Source organism: Panthera pardus, unplaced genomic scaffold (assembly GCF_024362965.1).
Source record: "Panthera pardus isolate Hobbes unplaced genomic scaffold, ASM2436296v1 HiC_scaffold_27, whole genome shotgun sequence".
In the NCBI taxonomy this organism is placed as follows: Eukaryota; Metazoa; Chordata; class Mammalia; order Carnivora; family Felidae; genus Panthera; species Panthera pardus.
Genome location: NW_026526843.1, coordinates 90,993,131 through 91,006,872, shown reverse-complemented (window position 1 = coordinate 91,006,872; position 13,742 = coordinate 90,993,131). Strand labels below are relative to the sequence as shown.

General features: G+C 50.2%; 1 long non-coding RNA gene across 4 annotated transcripts in view; it reads left to right on the top strand.

The window, feature by feature from the left end:
• The window catches only part of LOC109248013 (uncharacterized), a 220,984-nt gene that overhangs the window by 176,641 nt on the left and 30,601 nt on the right, over positions 1-13,742 (top strand). For 3 of the 4 annotated variants that reach the window (XR_002071902.2, XR_002071901.2, XR_008418302.1), the window contains one exon: positions 12,260-12,366. This is a non-coding gene — a long non-coding RNA (uncharacterized LOC109248013). Of the gene's footprint in view, positions 1-5,130; positions 5,344-12,259; positions 12,367-13,742 lie in introns of those variants that run through there. The other variant, XR_008418301.1, reaches the window with a different exon arrangement.

Sequence of the window (13,742 nt, the reverse complement as noted above, 5' to 3'; positions counted from 1 at the left end):
TGCTTGATGAATGCTGTTTGTTCTTATTGGAACTGATTATGAGTGTCCTTTGAATGTTAGGTTCTAAATCAGCCTTGCAAACTTAGTGGCACCTAACTAATTTTGGTCCTGGCTCATCTCCATTGTATCTGGCCCCCAAAGCCTTTCATCAGGTCATGCTCCTTCCTTGGCTTCAGATACAGCTGGTATCTGTATATGCCAAAACTTCATTCTGTAATTCACCGGCTTCCTGAATTCAGACAGGCTGTACCGAATTAACCTAAGGTGGAATCATAGCATATCAGGACCATAAGGGACTTCAGAGGCCAGGGCCTGCACTGACCCTTGGAGATCATTCTTGAGCTTCTTTTGGGCTTCCTAAGGTGAGTAGGAGTGCTCCTGCCTCATAAAGTGGCCTATTTGGTAGCTGTGATGTTCCAAGAGAGGGTCCTTAAATATCCTCAGCTACACATTACCTATCCGTAATTTCTGCTGTGGTGCTGCCTTCTAAAACTAACTCCTCATCTATAGTATGGCTCTTCAACCAATTTAAAGCTACTCTCGTGACTCCCTGTTTCTTATCTCCAGGCACAAATGTCCCCTTTCTTCAACTATTTCTTATATACTAAAGGTTCCAGATCCCTCACCTTCCTGGTCATCAGGCTCTGACATGCTCTAGTTTACCAATGTCCTCCTTTGCCTAGCCTTCTCTGATATGGCCTGTCCAAGCCTGATTCTGAATGTCTACGTTGGCAGCCATGTCTTGCTGTTGATTCGTATTGAATAAAAAAACTTTTCCAGGGGATTTTCAAGGGGAGATGAATTTCCCGAACTGGGGCATTGACCCCTCGAATCCAGTGCAGATGTTTACATTGATCTTTATTGAATTTCATCTTGTTTCTTTCACCCATTCTGTCCATCCATCCAATTGAGATCTTGCGTCCTGATTCTGTCATCTAGTACGTTACGGATTCCTCCCAGCTCTGGTTGCCGCAAATTTGCTATATCCAGCCCTTTTCGCTTCTTGTTGGGGATAAAACTTGAAATAGAGGAGTGCAAATGCTGATCCCTGTGCCTTTTACTAAGTCCATTTGCCCGTTCATTTATTCATTCACTTGCTCATCCTTCCAACAAACTTAGGTTAAGGGCTACTGTGCTCTGGGCACTGTGCTTGCTGCTAGAGCCCCTGCAGCAAATAAGACATGGTTTCTATTCTTGAAGGGCTCAGGATCCAGCAGGATGGCCGTCTCCTTCCAAACCCTTATCCGTGATAGCCTACTTGTTACCAGGATACTCACAGCCTGTGGGACCTTTTAGATTCTATCGCCTCCCAGGCCAGCCTCCTATTCCCCGACTACCTGCTTTCCTTATAAAGTAAGGACCAGGATCCTGGGATTTGGAGAAGGACCCAGACGCCAAGAGTATCCAAGTGCCGCAGGCTCTACAGAGAGAGGTGAAAAGGGAATAGGAGAGAGAGGGAGAGAGAAGTGAAAAGCGGAAGGAAAGCCCAGAGGACGCTGGGAGGGAAGGAAACCCTTTGCCCTGTTGGTTGGTTGGAAGGCCAGTGTGGTTGGCTGGATGTGACTGAATGCACGTGGGAGGTGAACATGCATGGGGCAGGACATGCCTGTGTAACCAGTGTGCAGACAAGCATGGCCTCTGCCGTGGACAAAGCAGCACTTGATTGCTTGACTTGATTCAGGGAGGGTAATCTTCCCCAAAAGCTGGACGCAAACTGACCAGGTCTTATTTCTATTTATTGCTAGGTAATAGATTGTTACCATCACTTCGATTCACAAGTGAGCAATTTCAATGTCCCATCCACGATGTAAAAGTCAAAACTCCAAGCCTGGCTTGACATTACATTTTTCCCCTGCGCACCTCAGGCCTCCTATAGGCAGAGAGGCTGGGGAGTGGAACCTCTCCTCTACCCCTGCTCACTGCCTCCATTTGTTGGAGGCCTTTTCGCCGCAGCTACTGTTGGCAGCGGGAGAGGGAGGAGAGGCCAGGAAGCAGACAGCTCCCCCTTGGCGGTGGCATTGCTCTTCCTGGGTCTCCTTTTCAGATGGTCAGGGCTGGGGTCCTAGCTGGTGTCTCTGGCTGGGCATGGGAGATGAAGAAAGCCAGCTCTTTCCCTCCTGAGGGGTTCTCTTGGGCCCTTCAGACGTTGTCACGGCCGGAGACCTCTCTCCAGTTCTTTTGACCTTGGGCTGCTATGTCACCATTAAGAGCGGTGGCCGAGGCCTGCTCCTGAGCTAGAAATCTGGAGAAATCTGGCGGGATCCCCTCCGGCCTCTTTGAGCTGAGATTGCCTTTTGCACTGCTGCTCAGGACCCATATTGGCTCCACGTCAGCTCTCTCTCGTCTGTGGCTATTTCGGGCCTGTGGGTCACAGTTCTCCATCTCTTGTCCCAGCATACTCTGGGAGTCCAGGATCACCCCAAAGTGCTAGTCTCTACGGACTTGGCCATGAAAGCCCTTAAGGGCCTTTTTCTCCCCGCTCCATGGCCCCAGGCTGGAGGCAAAACCCAGCCCACAGCCTGCTTTAGCATTCAGGGCCATAGGTGAAGTGCCCAGGGGCTCCCACCTGCAGGGAACATTTTGCAAAGCATCTTGAAGGCCCCTCACCAGGCTTGGGGATAACAACCCCAACCTCTGCCTTAAAAGGAAGAGAAGGTGGCCTTCACTGTGGAGCTACGGCTCTTCACCCATCTCCTCACATACAATCCTGTCTTCCCACACTCTGACCCTTTTTCGAATCTTAAAATAGGAGATGGGGCTTAAGAATTGAGAGCTGCCATTTAAGAAAGCGGTTTGGTGTTACCCGCTAAGTTGAGATGCTCATACCTAGGTGTAGACCCAAGAGAAACCTCGACACGTCCAATGGGAGACATGTACAAAACTGTTCAGAGCAGGGGCACCTGGGTGGCTCAGTCACTTGAGCGTCTGACTTTGGCTCAGGTCACGATCTTGCAGTTAGTGAGTTCCAGCCCCACGTCGGGCTCTGTGCTAACAACTCAGAGCCTGGAGCCTGCTTCGGATTCCGTGTCTCCCTCTCTCTCTGCCCCTTCCCCACTCATGCTCGCGCGCTCTCTCTCTCTCAAAAATAAAAATAAAAAAAAAAATTAAAAAAAAGAAATGTTCATAGCAGCTTTGTTTCCCAAGTAGGGCTGCCAGATAAAATATAGGATACCCAGGTCAATTTGAATTTTGGACAATGAATATGTTGGTGATAAGCATGTCTCAAATATTTCATGGGGCATACTTATACTAAAAAAATTATCTAAAAGTCAAATTTAACTGGGCGTTCTGTATTTTTCACTTGCTAAATCTGGAAACCCTATACCAAGCCAAATGCCCACCAAAAGGCAAGTGGAAGAATAAATTGTGGTATACACACACAGTGGAAAATCACACAGGAGTCTAAATGAATGACAGTTATGTAGGAGAATTTGGATGAATCTTAGCCATACAAAATCTGAAAATATAAGCTCCGAAAGATTACACGCAGAATGTTCTTTTTTGTTGAAGTTAGAAACAACTAAAATATTTTAATTTTCAGAGAATGTATATAGCCGCAGTAAAGCTATATAAAAAGGGAAGAATTGGGATGCTGGATAAATGATTCAAAAGCGTGAGAAACTATGTCAAATGGGGAGTCAAAGGCCTAGGTTAATGGGGGTGGGGAACGATGCATAGGCCATGATCAGGGTCCTGGCTTTTGTTTTGGGTAGCAGCTTTGCTGGTGCTCATGGAACGTGCATGAACTAATGACAAGAGAAAGTCACTCCCCAGTAATTATGAGTAATCTGATGATGGCACTTGATATCTGAAAATTAAATTTAAAATATAGAAAAGAAAAAAAAACAGAGGTAGGGAGAATGGCATCATGAAAACATACCCCTAGTGCTTTTCCACGCAGGAGGGAAGAGTATTGGCAGGGAAGATGCCTCTGCGTCCGAAGAGGCAACAGCTGAAATGGACCTTGAAAAATGGCTAGAAGTTCACCAGATGGAGGAGGAAGGAGGAGCATTCCAGGAACGGTGTGCCGGAGAGCCAAGCATCACAGTAGAGCCTGGCCTGCTCCCAGGACAGCAGTGAAGCTCAGGGTGGTCCCAGCCAGAGGTGGGTGGCAGCGGTGAGAAGAGAAGGTGGAGGTAGGGGTCGCAGGGGACAAAGTAAGGATGTGGAAAAGCTTATGTCCCCTGCCGAGGAGTGTGGAACTTACCCTTGGGCTTCGGGGCAAGGAAGAGCAGAAAGGGTTACACAGGAAGCTGTGATTATGAGCCTTCAGAAAATTCTTGTACTGAAATGGGGAGTCTCTTGACCTCACGTACGCAAACTATTGATAATAAGGCGGTCACATATGGCGGAGGGTCGAGAGGGCTGGCAAGGCAAAGGCTAAAAAGACAGGGCCTCGTGAGCTTCGTGGCTGCTGAGTAAAAAATGGTCAAGGGAAGGGTTGTAACTATGGTTTAAGATCATAAATACGGGATGACCCACGGCTCTGAGAACAGAGATGGTCAGCGATTTGGTGGAAAGGGGAGTAGCCGAGAAGGTTGGCTAATTCTCCAGAGGCGATCCTACGAAAAAATATAAAACCATTAATGAAGGAATTGGGAGAGAATCCCTTGAGGGCGCCTCTGGACTTCTAGCGTCTCGCCTGCATCGGCCACTCCTCCCCTGCCACACCCATGGGATTTGTTCTCTGAATTTATTCTATTCTAGTAGTAAAGCACACAGGCTACCCCATGTGGGGTAATGTGTCGAGTGTTACAGATACCCAAACGAATAAGCTGTAGCTCATGCCCTTATTGAGGCTACAAGCCAAACACAAACCACCTGCAACTAGTTATACTAATGTTTGGAAAGTGCTAGAACAGAGTGACGTACACTCTGGAATCAACAAGAGGGGGCGATCGGTACTGTCCGAAGTGGGGGTGTCAAAAACAGGGTAGCGTTTGAGCCAGAGGTTGACAGGTGAGGTTGGAAGTTGGACAAGCTCAAGATGGAGGTGGGCGGCACGCGAGCAGAGAGGGCGGCACGGGCACGGGCCCGAAGGTGAGGCTGCCACGGTAGGCTGGCGCCAGGTAGGGACAGGCCTTCGAGATCCTGCTAAGGAGTGTGAACTTTGTTCTACATGTCCTGGCTGTTGAGCAGGGCGGTGTCAGGAGCAGATCTGGGTCATTGGAACAAGCCTCCTGGCCACGTGCAGAAGATGGAATGAAGGGGGCCGAGGTTAAGGTCACAGGGAACAGCTGGGAGGCAGCTGCCCGAGTTCCTGTGAGTCCTGACGAGACTACAGAGGGGCCGTGGGGCCGGACAGCCAGGGGTTCTGGGGCCAGAAGAGGCCTTGGTTGTGAGGTAAGTCATTCCCGTCTCTGCCAGCCGCATGGGTGGACTGTGTGTGAGAGCTATCGGTGTGCGAGGGACTTTGGCCTGCAGGGAGGCTGGAGCCCGGGCCCGGAGAGGCAGTGGATTTGGGAAGGGCCGCAGCGACAGGAAGGGTGTTTCCTCTGTATACCTGCCAAAAGAAACCTGTGATTCAGTAGATGGCATTGTCTGATTACCCAGAAGGCTTTACAGTCTTGACTTATCTTGACTCCTATCTCCTTCCGTAATTCCACACTGCCTCAGAGGCGGGATGGCGGCCGAGGGGCGGGGTCCACCACAGTGCCTTTTCTCGAATGTGAATGATGTCTATACCAGCTGGGAGCCCATTGGGAGCTTCTCTGTAGAAGGTACACACAACGGGAAGGTTGATAAAGAGAAAGAAAAGCATCTTTTTTAAGGACCGCGATTCTCACCCCGAATTGGAGTGATCTTTGTGTAAGAATTGAGTTCTGTTATCAGTCATTGATAATACCAAGTTACCTCCTATTTAGAAAGCACCCACTACATGCTGAGAGCTGGGCTACCTACATTATCTGATTTACTCTGCAGGGCACCTACCTACATGTGGTAAACATCGCTAGCTCCATTTTACAGGTGGGGAAGTAAGGCCGAGAGAGTTCTAATGCGTTGCTCATCGGGTGCAGTCTAGAGATGTTCTCCCTATTTGAAGGGGTGACGGTATTGCTCCTAATCTGACCCACATATCATTCTTTTTGTTAACGATCAGAACACTGGCCCCATTTTTGATGAAAAAGCTGTCTCTTCCTCCCACATGACAAAGTACTTCTTTCCAGCAGTCGTTCCGAGTGCCGTGTTTATTTAGTCGCAAGGTCTTTAAAAACGCAGCCACCGTGGGAATCACGTTAGTGAAGGGCTCGGGCCGCAATGGCATTCAGCAATGCCTGGTATTCTGTTTGCTTCGGATGATACTTAACAGTCCAGCGGTTAGGAGATAGAAAATAATTAGTCCGTCTAGCCGGGAGATTGGGTGATAAAAGGAAACTGGGCTGCTGATTAAATTGTTTATTTAAGCTCAAGTTTAGCTATGTTTTTCGGCATAATGTGCTGTAGGAAGAAGATAGGGATCTGTCCTCATGGAGAGACACCCCCAGAGTGGCCGTCATCCCCACCCTCGCCCACTCCCACCGCTGCCTCGCCTCGGCTCTGCCATGCCTTCCTTTCCTGCCTGGCTCTAGATTGTGAGGGTTTGGTGACTGGGCAGAATGACAGAAGGGCACACAAGGCCCGGAGCCCGAGTCCCTTGGGCTCTGGTCTTGTGTTCTCTGTTTGTCTTGTGCTCCTCCAAGCGTGTCCTACCCCGGCAAGACGTGTTCTTCCTGTTCCCTCCTCCTGGCTCTTCTCTGCATTCTTCTCCCGCTGGCTTATAAAACAGAAATCGGCTTCCTTTCTTCTCTTTTGTCACTGTTTTCCTTAATTCCTCCTTCTCTGTGTGAGGACTCGTATGATTGATACGTGATGCATAATGTCAATGCTCGGTTTGCCCATAGTTTGAGCATAGGCAAGCCCAACTTTCTAGGAAAGTGCCAGACCAGAAAATTACGGCCCACAGGGCAAGTCCAGCCTGTGCCTGTTTTTGTGAATAAAGTTTTATTGGGCACATCCACGCTACAGCGGCAGAGCTGAGTAGTTGAAGCAGAGACTGTGTGGCCCGCAAAGCCAAAAATATTTACTATCTGGCCCTTTACAGAGAAAGTTTGCCAGCCCCTGCACTAGACAAAGATATTGCAAGCTAAATTCTACTTTGGGTCATTCCTGCCCCTAGAGATCCCTGGGCCCAACTTTTGTACCTGCACAATAATGGGAGACCTGTGCTATGTTTGCACTGAACTGACCAGTGGATGAGAATTCGGGAAGCATGCTGTGATTGACTAACCAAAATGTGATATAGTCTCTAAACTTTCATTTTTAAAAAATGTTTGTTTGTTTGTTTGTTTGTTTGTTTGTTTAGAGAGACAGTGCAAGCAGGGGAGGGGCAGAGAGAGGGGGAGAGAGAATCCCAAGCCGGCTCCACGTGGTCAGCACAGAGCCCAGTGTGGGGCTCGATCTCACGAACCACGAGATCATCACCTGAGCCAAAATCTAGAGTCAGATGTTCAACCAACTGAGCCACCCAGGTGCCCCTCTAAACTTTCATTTTTGATATGCCAAACATTAAGAAACCCCAGATTCAGTTTCCTCTCTCACATTTTTAAAAAGAGTGTAATTTAAAAAAAATTAATGTTCATTTATTTGAGAGAGAGAGTGGGGCAGGGAGGGGCAGAGAGAGGGAGGCACAGAATCCGAAGCGGGCTCCAGGCTCTGAGCTGTCAGCCCAGAGCCCGACGCGGGGCTCGAACCCGTGAACCGTGAGATCATGACCTGAGCCAAAGTCAGACGCTCAACCGACTGAGCCACCCAGGTGCCCTAAGAGACTGTAGTTTTTTTAGAGCGGTTTTAGATTCACGGCAAAATGGAGAGGAAGCTACAGCAATTTCACAAATACCCCCTGCCCCAACACCTGGACAGCCTCCTCCTTATCAACATCCCCAGCAGAGTGTGCACTTGTTACAACTGATGACCTACGCAGACACATCATTATTACCTGGAGTCCATAGATTACATAGGGTTCACCCTTGCTGTTGGACATTCTATGGGTTTGGACAAATGTACAGTGACATGTATCCGCCATCATAATATTACGCATTTGTTTTCACTGCCCTAAAAATCTTCTGTATTTCACCTGTGCTTCCCTCCCATACCTCCCCAGCTGTCCAGAACCCACTGATTTTTTTCACTGTGGCCAGAGTTCTGCCTTTCCCAGAATGCCCTGTGGTTGAGATCATGCAGTATGTAGCCTTTTCAGATTGACTTCTTTCACTTAGTAACATGCCTCGAAGGTTCCTACGTGTCTTCTCATGGTTTGATAGCTCATTTCTTTTTAGTGCTGAATCATATTCCATCGTCTGCATGGACCATGGTTGATTTATCCATTCACCTACCAAAGACACCTTGGTTGCTTCCAAGCTTTGGCAAGTGTGAAGAACGCTGCTATAAACATCCACGTGCAGGTTTTTGTGTGGACATAAGTCCTTTGCCACTTTTAAGCCTTCGACGTCTCCTCTTCCGCAGGTCAGACCATTACAGCCATGCCGGCCCCTCCTGCTGGCCGGCCTCTCCTGCTGGCCGGCCTTTGCACCTTGGAGGCTCCCTGGCTGAGATCCAAACAGCCTTGCTCCACTAGAGACATACACATGCTCCAGCTGAAGGGGAGCCAGAATTTGTCACCCCAAACTACGCCTCTTTGGCATAAGGATTACTTTAGGCTAGTTATCTTTAAGGAACAGCAAAGATGGGAAAAACTCTGAAAACTGAGTAGAAGTTACCCTTTTGGAGGAGAAAATTATGCATATAAGGGAACTCTCCGTTTGTAAGGGTATCTCCCTCTCTGTACCAGGAAGTGAAGGATGACACGTTTCTAGAAACCCTGTTCAGTGGAGAAGGCAATGACCTGAATCTGCTTAACAACCTTACTCTTGACTAGTGCGCTTTTCTCGATGATAACCTCCCATGACTGGCCTCCCCCTCCCCCAACATCTTTTGTCTTTAGCTGGAGATGGTATTTAAGGGGGTGGCTTGGGCCATTTTGGAGTTACTCAGTTTTCCTGGGTCTCTCCCATGTCTACAGGAGGCATGCATGTTATTAAACATCTACTTGTCTTTCTCCTGTTAGTCTTTCATTACAGGGAGATCTCGACCAAGAACCTAGAAGGGTAGAGGGAAAGTGACTTTTCCTCTCCCTGCAGACATACATCTCACAAGGCACAAGCCTTCAGGACACTAGCCTCATTCAGTGTTATAGCAACTCTGTCCCACAATAAATAAAAGTTTGTTCTCTTAAGAGGTACTCTGAATTAGGGCATTCCCTCTGGTGTTTTCCTTCCCTTCCTTTCTTTGCACTTCACATGTGCTGACATGGGAGCCTCTAGCTTTACATTTTGTTGATGATCTCCTAAACTCAAGGAATTTCACAGAAGACCCATCCAGCCCCCCTTCTGTTTAACTGCTGTGTTTTTACCCCTCTTCATTTCTTTGGTCACAAATGAGTCTTTCTATACGCTTTATTTTTTTTCAATTTCTTTCCTGCAATTATATCTCTTTGTCTTTCTTGTGTATGGGTCTCCTCCCACTCCCTGCGGTACCTAAGAACAGAGTCTGCAAAGAGCATATTTTTCAGAGAGCTCTTCGTGGGTTACAGTGCTCACATCTATTTACTGAGAGGGACTTTCATTAGGTTCTGTTGGAGTTTTCTGGAATCACCTGGAAGCTGAACTCCTAGAGAAAATGTTTGGGTCCAGATTGTTAATTGAACTGTGTGCAGCCTAAAAATCTTTCTGCAAGTTTCTGGGACTTCTCAGCCTGATTACTAGAGACAGAGCGGGGGCTTTGTCACCTGCTGCCACCACCTCAGCAGGTGACTGGTGTGAGTCCAGCAGCATGTTGGATCTGAGGTTCACTACCTGGGAAGACAGATGATAATGTCTCACTCCTACAGATCTACGATAAGGTGGCAAATGAGACAGTGTGTGCCCATAGACCGTGGAGTTCCTCTGAGGATTGAGGCTGAGACCTCGGCTTGTTTGGGTTTTGTGATTGGGAGAATGACCAAAGGGCACACAAGGCCTGGAGCCCGTGCCTTCCTTTCCTGCCTGTGGGGACTCCCGATGTTGGAATCGCATCCGGGCTCTCTTGGCACCTCGTCCAGTGACGGGAGAAAAGAATCTGATACTGTAACATAGATGCTCCCTAGGTGCTGGGAGTGAGGGAGCTGAGGCCAGAGGTCAAAGTCACCGTGGCTGGCTTTGTACTCTAGTAGCTGAGCCGGAACTATGTTTCACAGAATTCTTGTCTTTTCCCTCTGTGGTCAGGATTGGCCACAGGAGACGTTCGTGCGAGATTTGGAAGGCGGAAGCGAAGGAGCCGCCATTTTCACGGTCCGACCATCGGAGTCGGGCAGGGGCCGTCGCAGCTCACGCGTGTCACCGTCCGCTCTCTCGCCACGTTGGTGAGGGTGGCGGCCGGGCCCGCAGCCCCTCCAGCGCCCCCACGGCTCCCCACTCAGCTTCTCAGAGCGCCGGGGCTGTGGGCGTGCCGCCGCGCGCGGGAGGGCACCCACCTGGCCTGCATGTCCCCTGCATCGGTGAAGTTGGAGGCTGCGAGAAACTGAGAAGGCTCCCATCGGTCCAGCTGGACTCCGGTTTGTCCTTGCTCTCCCCCACGTCATGTCCATCTCTCCCTCCAGACTGCCTGCCCTGCTGTCTTCAGGCTCCATACAGCCGCCCCACATGCTGCTTAACAGGTCCCCGAACCGTGGAGCATTCTGCCCCATCACAGGTCCCTCACTCCATAGCCTCGGACCTTCTGACCTGCTCCCTGCTTAGAGGCTCTGACTGCATGTTGCAGGGCCTGTGCTGATAAATGGGGAAAACCAAACAGAGAGGTTCCGACCAAGGAAATCCTCAGGGCGTCGAGCCAAGAATTTGCCATCAGAATGCTTGGGCTACCCCTGAACCACATCGTACCCTGTGGAGGGTAGACCCTGACTGTATCACTGTTTGAGCCAGGACGGAGTACAAAACTATGATAGACACTGAATCAATCCTGGGTGCTTGGGCAAGAGATTCCAAGCGAAATCGGATGAGCCCGGGGCCCCAACTAAGTCTTCCCAGAGGCTTCTCCACTCTTTGTGCAGGAAAGGTGGTGGGGAAGTGTCAGCCACACATTTATGGAATCACTCAGTGTATGGTGACACCTTTTGCAGGGGACCTAGGAAGGTGAGGGACACTTTCAAATCACCCTCCCTCTTTCTACTCGTCTGTCCCCAGGATGTCTCCATCCACAAATGGAAGCGTTGGGGGGTTTGGATTGCAGGAAGTCAGGGGGTGGGGCTTCACCGCTAGTTGGTTGGTAATTAAACAGGACCATATCAGGGACTAGTTGTTAGTTAATGGAGAACCAAGGGATCCTCTAGATCCCCCAGAGGCGGCTATTGAGATCGCAGCCCAGCAGAGCAGGCTGATGAGGTGGCTGGGGCGCTGGCTATCATGTTCTGTGACTCTCTATGGCACTCAGGGTCCGCAGAGACACCCTTCATGTTTCCATTTCAGCTCCACTGACGCCCACGGTGCACTTTGCCTCTGCCAGGCCTGCTCCTACCTCAGGACATTTGTACCCACTGTCCCCTCTACCTGGGTCCCTCTACCCTCAGAGCCCTTCCTGGAAGGGATCACTCCTTCACCCCTTCTCATCTTTGCTCACAAGTCACTTCATCTCTGTGAGGCCTGGCCTGACCACCCCACTATAAAACCGCAGGCCTCCCTCATTCTCCACCCCTCTCCGGGATGTATTCTTGCTCTGGTATGTATCACCTACTCGCATGTGGCTGAACTTACTAATCAGGGTGGAAGCTTCAGGACAGGGACGTGCCCTGTTTGGACAGTGGCATATCCCAAATGGTGGCTCACCGTGGGCACTCATTACAGTGTTCATCTGGCCTCACTCCACAGGGTGCTGTCAGCCTTGGATTGGCACCAACACCTCCCTAAACACAACTCCAGGGACACCGGTGGGAATAGCCACCCCCCCCCCCCACCGGGGACGTGCAGTTCAGCGGTATGGAGCCCAGTATTTGTCGAAAGGAGGCCACTGGTGGCTTCCTCTCCCTGTTAACCTTCCCCACCCACTGGCCTCTCTCAAATCTTTCCAGTGGCTTCGAATTCTGCAGCTCTGTTTCAACCTTCCCCGTGTCAGGATGGGGCAGCTGGCATGAAGAAGCGGGCTGATTTTGTTTGTTCATGGTTTATGTTCCAACTTTGACATCTTATTTCAGAGCGATGTGAGAAAGGCACTTGATAAGCTGCCTGCAGCAGTTTCTCCTAAGGGGTCTGCCAAAAACTGCGTGGGATTTCAGGGTCTGGTTTTCTTCGCCTTCTTCAGGTAAGCTTGTTTATAAGGAGGAAACATTTGTGCCGCTCAGCAGGTTTGAGAGACCCAGTGGGAATGGCTGTTTATTTGTCTTTTGATCACAAAGCCTGGGGTTTGGCTCCAAGGCTGAAAGATCTTGAGGCCTCTTTATCTCCTCCCCTGGAGACTTGAATCTCTCCTCTGACATTCCTTGGGCCCCGGAGTGGCTGGGGACCGCGGGAGGGGCTGTTGCAGGTGGACAAAGATTCCCCAGCTGGCCTCCTCCCCGTAGCTGTCCTCAGTCTGACCTCCCACCAGGGACTGTGATTCCTTCAGAGACTGGCTGCAGGGCCTAACCTCTCCCTCCCCTTTTGTCTTACAAACAACCACAAGGAAGGGAAAAGAAAGCTGCCCACCCTGCAAAAACAAAAACAAAACAAAACAAAAACAGTAAACATTAATTTTGGGGAGCGCGCCTTTTGTGTATTATGCCACGTCTTGTCACTTGCCTTTATGGAATCTGGGGACCCAAGCGAGGGGAAGGGTAGCAGTGTGCAATTCACTCATCATATACGTGACCTAGAACTCCACAGGGGGTTGGCGGCCTGTCCTTAAAGGTCGACCCAACCAGGCCCGGGTTGTGTGATCCCCCAGGTTTCAGGGCGCCCCACAGGCCGGTGCAGCGTGAGCTACCCCTGACTGGCCTGAAACCCCAATGAGCAGACAGAGTTTTGGTGTGTTTTTTTGTTTTTTAATTTTCCTTTTGTTTTTATTTTTGCAATGGAGAGAAAGCACGAGCTGGGGAGGGGCAGAGAGAGAGGGAGACAGGAACCGCAGTGGGCTCGGCGCTGACAGCACAGGGCCCGATGCGGGGCTCGAACTCACGAGTGATGAGATCATGACCTGAGCTGAAGTCAGATGGAGCCACCTAGGCACTGAGAGGGAGGTGCGGGGCGGGGAGAGTTTTCTTTGAATCAGGATGCAGCACCACACAGCATTCCCCACAGGGGCACGTATCGAGAAAATGAAATTCAAATCACCCCTCTGGTATGCTTTCCATTCCCTTTCCTGATAACGCGCAGAGAAGCCGATTCTGTAGGTGAGCAGGCAGGTGTACCGAGGGCCACCGGGGCCTTTCTCCTGTCCCCAGGTGCTTCCGGTGGGCGTGACAGCCAGCAGCCTTGGCTGAGGACACAGCACCTCCAGGATCTTGCTCCTTGCCTCGAGGCTTGCTTCTCTAAGGAGCCGAATGACGTTTTGGGGTCCCTGGCCGTACCCACATCCCACCCCCTCACTTGGCACAAGGCTGAGCGAACACCTGGGTGTCTGGCGACCTCGAGATGGTGAACCGATTTTGAACTTGCTTTCTCAAGTCATCCTACTTCACAGTAGACGGCCTCACGTCTTTC